The sequence below is a fragment of the Sander lucioperca genome, chromosome 24 (assembly GCF_008315115.2).
Source record: "Sander lucioperca isolate FBNREF2018 chromosome 24, SLUC_FBN_1.2, whole genome shotgun sequence".
Classification (NCBI taxonomy): domain Eukaryota; kingdom Metazoa; phylum Chordata; class Actinopteri; order Perciformes; family Percidae; genus Sander; species Sander lucioperca.
In genome coordinates this window covers 3874896-3883406 of record NC_050196.1, presented here as the reverse complement: position 1 = coordinate 3883406, position 8511 = coordinate 3874896, and the positions used below count along the sequence as shown (strand labels likewise).

At 42.7% G+C, this 8511-nt stretch overlaps 1 protein-coding gene across 1 annotated transcript in view; it reads right to left on the bottom strand.

The window, feature by feature from the left end:
* Positions 1-3598: 3598 nt before the first annotated feature.
* The window catches only part of LOC116057804 (gastrula zinc finger protein XlCGF17.1-like), a 211240-nt gene continuing 206327 nt past the window's right edge, over positions 3599-8511 (bottom strand). Inside the window, exon 3 of the transcript XR_004896539.1 lies at positions 3599-3610. The gene's annotated coding sequence lies outside the window, so the exon portion shown is untranslated. The remainder of the gene's footprint in view (positions 3611-8511) is intronic.

Here is an 8511-nt window from a genome sequence, read left to right as displayed (position 1 = left end):
ACCACTGAGTCAAAAGTTACTGTATTAGCACATTATGCTCATTAACATTACAATGACTTCCTGGTTGACGTTAACTCATATATCTGGCTCAGTTGTTAACACTACTGATCTGGTCGACATTGCTAAACATACGATTACAGTGCAGTTTAGTTCTAACATCACTAACTATAACGCTACTTTCACACAGAGCACTTCGTCAATGCTAACGTCGTCTAGCACTAGAGTTAACAGCGAGTAAATATCGTTAGGTTGCAAGCTAAAGCAATAACGTCTAAGAGTTGCGGAAATGTATCTCATTATAAAGTGCTATCAAACTAGTAAAATCGTATAAAAAATGTTGAATAAACACGTTATTTACTTTACCTGTGATGCTGAGCCTAGGCTAGCAGCCTCAGGTCTGTTGTTAGCCATCTTTCGCCGTTGACGCATGCGCGTTAGATGGAATCTAGGTTCGATTACCTGCCCTGTGACGGCAGTGACGTCACTTCAACTGTCCTTTACTCGTACCCACAAACTTGAATTTGTGTTCACAGTGAAGAATTCGTAGTCGTAGAAATCAGAGTTGTGCTCATGAATGTTTACAGTCATAGCTTCTAGAGTCACACTCACATAAAAATACAAATGTAATTTTATTGACTCACGTGTATGAAAACGTAATTTTGCATGCCTAAGTTAATTTACGCACAAATGTTTAAAATACGAATATGAATGCTTAAAGTTGTGCATACATCTTTTTGAAAGTGTTCTTACACCATACATGTGTCTACGACAATGCACGGACCATCGTGGCTGCGCGACCGGTACAAGTCGATACAGACATTACATAGTATACACTAACACCGTGTAACGCCGATGACCTGCCGATGTGCATTCAACCCGTGCTGGACTCATTCGTAATGAATCAGCCATCACTCACTCAGACACTTCACTGATAAACCATAGATTGGCTTTATGATCAAAGATAGTTTTGGTATAATTAACTTCAGTCTCTGCCAGAGACGCCTGTTTTTAAAAGTAACGTAAAAGTAACAAGTAACGTAAAAAGTTATTTTCCTTAGGGGGTAACTAAGTAAAGTAACAGATTACTTTTTTAAGAAGTAACGAGTAACGAGCAAACACTACTTTTTAAAAGTAACTTCCCCAGCACTGGATATTATCAATCTTTTTTTAAGATTAACATTTGTTATTTAATGTTCAACACAGAACATACAACTCACGACATTGACACATCACCTCCCGATGTGAAACCCCCACCCGCCATCACCCCCTCCAAATACAAAAATCAAGACAAAATGAAATAACAGCATAGGATGAAGTTTACTGCCAAATTCTTGACCATGAAATGGAAAATCAGTTTGGATTTTTAAGCCTAAAAAGAGAAGTATTTATCGAGTAACGTTACATGAATTAAATAAATTTATGTTACATTGATGTGAAGTGTTGTGACTCTGTCTCAGTCGTGAGAATGGTAATTGAGAGAAATAATAGCCAACAAATTCAACAAATAAAAATAAAACTCAGAATGTTAACATATCTTCACCTCGAGGAGAAAAACAGTCCCCAAAATTCTGCAGATTGTCATTCTGGATCACCGTTGAAAACTAAAAAAGAAACCTGCAGATTCTGTTTGGCTCTGGTAATAACGATCACCAGATTACCTTGATGGGTGCAGGTACTTGTCACAAAGCCATTAATGTGAGTCTTAACAATACACCACGCGCCAGTATCACTCTGATATGGGCACAGCTTCACAGCGAATAATAAAGGACAATTTATTTCTTCTTTCAGCCTTTTCAGTCATTAATTTAAACTTCCAGCTTTGACAGTATCACAGTTTAGCTTCCAGCTTTTTTATAGCAATGTTTTTCAGCTCTAAGCTTAATTTTGAATTCAGCTTCCAAACTGCCAGTTTTACATTTAAACTTCCAGGTTTTTCTAGCCTGGCATAGTCAGACTCAGCTTGTAACCTCAGGGTGTACACAAGGCTTTTTTTTCTCAGCTGACTACAGGCAGGCTTCGTACAAAACATATTGCGAGGTAATGCAAAAGTCCTCAAATTGTTCTTGCTGTGACCCTGAGGTGGCTCTCTATATTTAAATTTCTAGAGAGTACATGATTAAAGTTGGGCTGTTACCAACATCATGGATAACTACAAGTGTAAATGGAATTGATAGGAGAGGTGTTTCTAAGAATGAATTGCCTATAGTTCCTAGGAAGTACGCAATTAGATCAATCTATTAAATTAGGGTATTATTGGAAAGTAACGAATTGCAATTACTCGCTTTGCATTGCTGTTAATTGAGTAGCTGCGCAACTGACTCGTGGCTTGGCCGCATCCTGGTCCCTATTCAGGGGCGTTTCTGTTCGGGACATTTGAGCTGCAGCGAGCTGGTCCTCGCCTCTCACTTTTGACCGCTTTTACATGCTGGACAATTTTGAACCCTGCATATCAGCCCCTAATACTCTCCCTTAGCTGAGTGGTAAGTAAGAGAGTATGATAATTTACTCACTGACTCAAAAAGGCTGCCTGGCTCCTGATGGTAAGATGGCTAAAGGTTGAGGGTGGAGCATGGCTGTCATCAAGATGTCTTGTAAAGTAAACATGTGACAAGTCTGTAAGTTAAACGAAAGCTGCATTTTGTACACAGTATGCAGCTTGTGTTAGTGGAATGTGGATAAATCAGAAAGCTATAGTACTATGTTTGCAAGTGCTTTAGCGTGCTAAAACATAAATTGAGCGTCAGCGTCAGTTCTGGCAGGCCAGGTAGTCAAGACGCTGCTAACCACTATTGGTCGACAACACGGTCTCATCAGCTGATCTGCATCAGCTAAGTTGCAGCAGCTGATCTGCATTAGCGCATCAGCTGGTCACTCCCCTCGCTGCTAAATGGCTACACTCAACAGGGCGCGCTACTTAAACTGATTCACTTAGCTCCTTCAGCTTGCTGCCTTAGCTGCTCCTAAATGCTGCTACTTCAGCTTGTTCCTACTGCTGCTTTAGTTTGCTCCAAATGTTTGCTGCTCGCTTTTTGCTACTCAATTCTCGTTTGCACATCAAACTCGTGCTTTTGTCTGGCACCCAACGTCTGGTCTAGCTCACTTCGCTGATGGCCATTACTTCCACCGCTGTCGATGATGGTTCCTGGCAATCGGCACCATCTATTACACGCACCGGCGTTGCAGCTTCAACCAAGCCAGGAGAGGATGCCTCTCCGGATGACGCCGCCGTCCGTCGATGCTCCCAGTTGGAGACTGAACCCTGAATCCTCCCTGCATTGACGATTGGCTGTGCCCTTGTTAATGGATACTTTGTTCTTTAACGTCCGACCTCTGATCCCTGCCTCTCACGAGGGTTTGTTGCCCTCCTCTGCGACTCTCTGTCGCACAGTAGAGGAATTACCGTATAGTACAGGAGAAGCTCTCAGGCAATTTGGACTTACATTAGCTGTTTAAGTTTAATTACTAATGTTAACTAGCATTTTAGTTGGCAATAATTAGCCTGTGTTCATGTTATCTCCTTACATATATCTACGCTCTCCGTCTCTGCAGATTCAAAATGATTGAGATTTCTCTTGGCTCAGCTACCAGAAGACTTACAACTTACAGGTTGCTCATGGCACATATGTTTTCAGCTCAGTTGGAGGCTGCTCAGTAACACTTGAGCCTCGCCGGAAAAGTGCTTCTAATACGTTCTCTTAATACATTTATGTTCTACTAGCCTTCTCTGGTCTCCGTAGAAAACTATGGCGTCTGCTAGTCCATTTATATATATTGTGTGTGTGTGTGTATATTAAAAAAAAAAAAAGGGCACACTCGAGCTAGCCAGGCGGGTACCGCTCCCAGTACTATGTGAAGCATTCGTTCACATAGGGTTAATATATCCCGTATATTTATCTTAAAACACTCCCGGTCCTCCTCAGCTATGAAGTCACGTAGGCTACTTGTGTTCAAGCCTGTGTGTTCCATAGTGTATTCTCGCTAGTAGCCTACTTCCTCCAACACTGCTGCACACAACGGGCCGGTGGCCATATTCGTCCGGGCTCAGCGCTCTTTCAGCCGTGACCCGTGCTTGTGGCGCTGTCAGTAATTCACTAGCAATCTCTGAGCTGGCCGCTGAATAACGTCAGCTAACGTTTTTGTCACTATTTACACTACGATGGAACTAAACCTGGCACTTGTAGTCACAGTAATAACGACCAATTTCTCACAATGTTCTGACGTTCAGCAATTTTGTTGCTTAACTTTTTAATGTAGCCTAGATGTGTAACTAAGTATCTTCATGTCTGTAGCTACTGTGGGGATGACCACCCCAAGTCGGTGTGTCTGAAGAGAACCCGCTTCATGAAAGCTGAGCAGCTGAATTTAACCCGTCAACGTCCCTATGCTGGGACGGGCATTGTAAAAGCTTTCAAACCGCTGTTCGTGGATTATTTATGGCTGGTCTCCTTAAGGTTTCTTGTCAGTCTGTTGCATTTGCCTGCCGTGTTGTTCAGTTGTTGAATATGTTGTTGCCTTAGACACTGGATGTAGATCAGAGTTAAGTTTTGGTCTCTGCTCATGGGTAATTGGACTAGCATTTCCTTTTACGTATGATTTTCTGGAGTTGTTTCCAGCACTCAATTTGTATGGGGATGCTGCGCCTTCTGTAGGGTTTTGGGGAGGGGTCTACAATAACGAGGGTTAGCAAGCGTTTGGCCGAAATAATTATTCACTTTACCAGCAGTGAATCTTCAACAACCTTACTGGAGTTACATCATATTGTCGTAGCCCGCATTCTCTCGGGTACTCATTGGGCTGGGACACAATTCTGTTTTTCTGCGACGACGCAACTGTTAACATCATTGACAAGAGGTGCGCATCTGTCCATTCATTATAGATTCATGTGACGTCTTACAGGACTGGCATTTTGGGCAATTATAATTTTCACACAGCTCATATCATGGCTTGAATAATCACGTAGCTGATTCTGTCTCGTTTTAATTTTCTTTCCTGTGTTTGGAAGCAGCCCAATCAAAGCTGGATTGCCCCCTTTTAGCCAAATCATTCTATTTTAAATAATCCACTTTAGTCTTATGCGCGTGCTGCTGCGCAGTGCATGCATGGGGGTCTGGCAAAATCTATGTTGCCAACGCATGACTCAGCTTGGTCTTATTTCACCACATTTTGTACTAGGCCTACTTTATCTGTAGCCACTCTGCCTGTTAAAATATCTTTATATATTGGTGCTTTTATTGTTCACTGCTTCGTGACTCAAAAAAAAAAAAATGCAACCTTTTCCCATCAAAAGTACGGTACGCCTCTGCTGTATGGCCTCAAAAAATTGTATGTATAATAACATAAAATTTAATATCAATAAAAAGCTTTTAGTTTGCTCCTAAGTGATTGCTATTTTAGTTGCTCCTAACCGCTCGCAGCATTAGTTTGCTTCTAATTGCTCGCTGTTTTCGTGCTCTAAATGCTTGCCGCTTTAGTTTGCTCCATTCGCTAGCTGCTCGCATCGTGCTACAAACTCCGGGAAAAAGCACGCACAGTCACAGAGTAATGTTGAGCCAGCCAGCAGGCCTACTGCACACATATGGGCCAGTGGCCATGTTCGTCCGGGCCCAAGCGCATTTCCAGCAGGTTACCCAGTGCTTATGGCGCTGTCCGACATTCAATCTTCCCTCCTCGATATGGCTGCCAGGATTTCAACGTTGGACGACGGCTCCACCGTCAGGCTTTCGTTTCATCGGCCCTCATCTCTGCTCCATCGGTGTCCATGTCCGCTCCAGCGGCCTCAGCCGTCTCCGACCAGCGTCCATAGAGGGCATTAAAGGGCGCCTTACTTAAAGCTGCTTTTAGTTTGCTCCTAACTGATTGCTATTTTAGTTGCTCCTAACCGCTTGCAGCATTAGTTTGCTCCATCTGCTTGCTGTATCAGATAAAAACGGGCCGGTCCTGCCGGTCTTACTTTTATTTCTTCTTATATGCTTATATAAATGACAGTTTTATCCATCTTGCTGCTAATTAGCTTTAGCTGAGTACTACGTTTCCAGGCACTATAGGACAGGCTTGAGCTACTGGGCCACGCTCACGCCAAAAAAAAAAAAAAGAAATGTAAGAGGGTGGCGAATTTCTGTGACCCAAATCATGATTCACCATTTCTAATGTTTCAATTTATGATCGCCATATTCACCTTGTTTCTCAAACGCTCCAAAATGGATAGTAGGCCTAGTAGCAATAAGGTACGGTTGTTTATGTCTCAAAGTCTAATACTGGATTTTGTCCTCTTCCATATATCTTCCATGCTGACCTATTTGAGGAACCGTCCTCGTGCTGGTCCTCAGGAGTAGGGCTGAACGATTTTTGAAAATAATCTAATTGCGATTTTTTTCCCAAATATTGCGATTGCGATTCGATATTCGATTATTTTTTTAAGCTCTTTGTCTTCTATATTATTCAACAAAGAATAATAATATAATAATTTATAGTATGAACACACAATTACACACTAGACAGTTAAATAAGTAAAAATATAGTATATCTATATATATACACACACACACACACACATACATAAGTGTATTTTTTTTACAATGCACAGAGAGGAGCTGCCTCCAGCCCCTCCCCCTCGTGAAGTTGCGTGCTGCCGTGTGCACTTGTTCAGAGAGGCTATCGTTGCGTTAGCTAGTTGCTGGTGTTCTTGCCGTGGGATTAACTGTACTAATAAAACTGTTGAAACACCGCGGCCACGCTGCTGTGAAAGCTCCCCGAACGTCATTTATCAGAGTCTGGTTGTTACCCCTCTCAGTGGCAGCTCCTCCACTCCATATCTTTATAACGGAGCTAACCGCTAACCGGAGCTAACCGTTGCCAACCGAGCCTTGAGTTCTGTGTGCCTGTATCCATTAACTGCATGTATAGACTCAAGCCCGAATAAAATCCTTCATTTTATTAAAATGGCTGTAAAAGTTTTAAACTACAACTCAGAGTTGTTTGAATGACAGAAATCAGCTCCAGGTACGGCGTAGCGTTAGTGTGCTAGTTGATGCTTTCTCTGCGGAGTACAGACTGATTTGCTCTCGCGAGTCATGTGACCAAATCGCAGCCTTTGCGATTAGGAAATCGCGTTTTAACATATCGCGATATTATCGCAAAAGCAATTAATCGTTCAGCCCTACTCAGGATCGCTGTTGTCACTTAGAAGGGAAACCAATGTCCAGTGCCTGGTTTACATCTCGCCTACGCTTCCTCTGTATTCTGCAGACTGCCTTCGGACCGCTATACAGCTCATTCCCTGCGCATAGGAGCCGCAAAGGCTGCAGCAGCATCCACTCCTGTTTTTCAACCCTAAAGCCAGGGTGCGATGGACCTTTGCTGCATGGGAATGTTACCTTTTGACATGGCGTTCCCCTATTCTCGCTGCTCAGAAGCCAAGCGCTCGGCACCCTGATTGGTTGGACCAATGAACAATTGGCAATTTGTGCTTCATCTGCTACATTTTATCTCGTAAACACTCTTAACTAGGACATTCATTATGTAAATGCGCTTAAAGGCAACTTAATTCCATACTCTCGTTTCATCACGAGGATTGCCAGGTATGGTCTGTTTGGGGGAAATAGTTTAGCTCTCCCAGTCTTAAACTGTGAGAGCGTCCCCTAATGCTGCTGCTGTCCCCTGATTCACTGGTTTTTCATGGTGCTCATGAAAGGTCAGGGGACTCCTCTGAACAGAGCCATACCGCCAAATTTAATTCATAATTTATTCAATAAATTCTTAAAGCTTTTATTGTCTGTGTTGTTCTTGACGTTATGGACCTGACAGAACTAACATTAGCTTACTAACAGCTAACTTGTCCTCTCTGGTAGACAAAAGGTGCTACAATAATCGTTTGACATGCTTAAATCTCGTGTTTTTTAGCTAGCTAGCTAACGGCACTTTGAGGTGTTATTTTCGCCGCCAGTGGGGGCGGGACTTAAATGCACTCTGTCTCTATGATAGGATGGAAGTGGGCCATAGTGGGATGTGATTGGCCAGTGTTCAGATGAGAGACAAACCAGTTGTCCCATCATGTGATCTCTCTCCTCTCTGTGGGCCGGTCAGTGGATGTGAATGGCCAGTGTTCACATGGAAGACAACACAAGGGGGCCAACGTTGTGATCTCTCTTCTCTTTATGGGCCGATAAAAACAACAAAAACAAAAAACAAAAAGTTTTCGCCCAGAGTGCAGCCGCAGCCCATTTAGCCCACACAAATAGACCACCCCACCGGGAAATCTCCCGGTACTCCCGATGGCCAATCCATGCCTGGCGCTATGCTATCCGCACGCAAACTTGTTTAGGCATTTGTAGATGGTGAGTAGAATTTTTAAATGGATCCATGTTTAATCTGGTATATTTGGCAATGGTAATTTTGTGGCCGTTTCATCTTAAACCAAAGAATCTTACTATTTAACAAAATGGTCTATCTCTGTAGGGATCCTTTCGATGATGTAGTCAGACACTTGATAATAACAGAACAGAATAATAATCT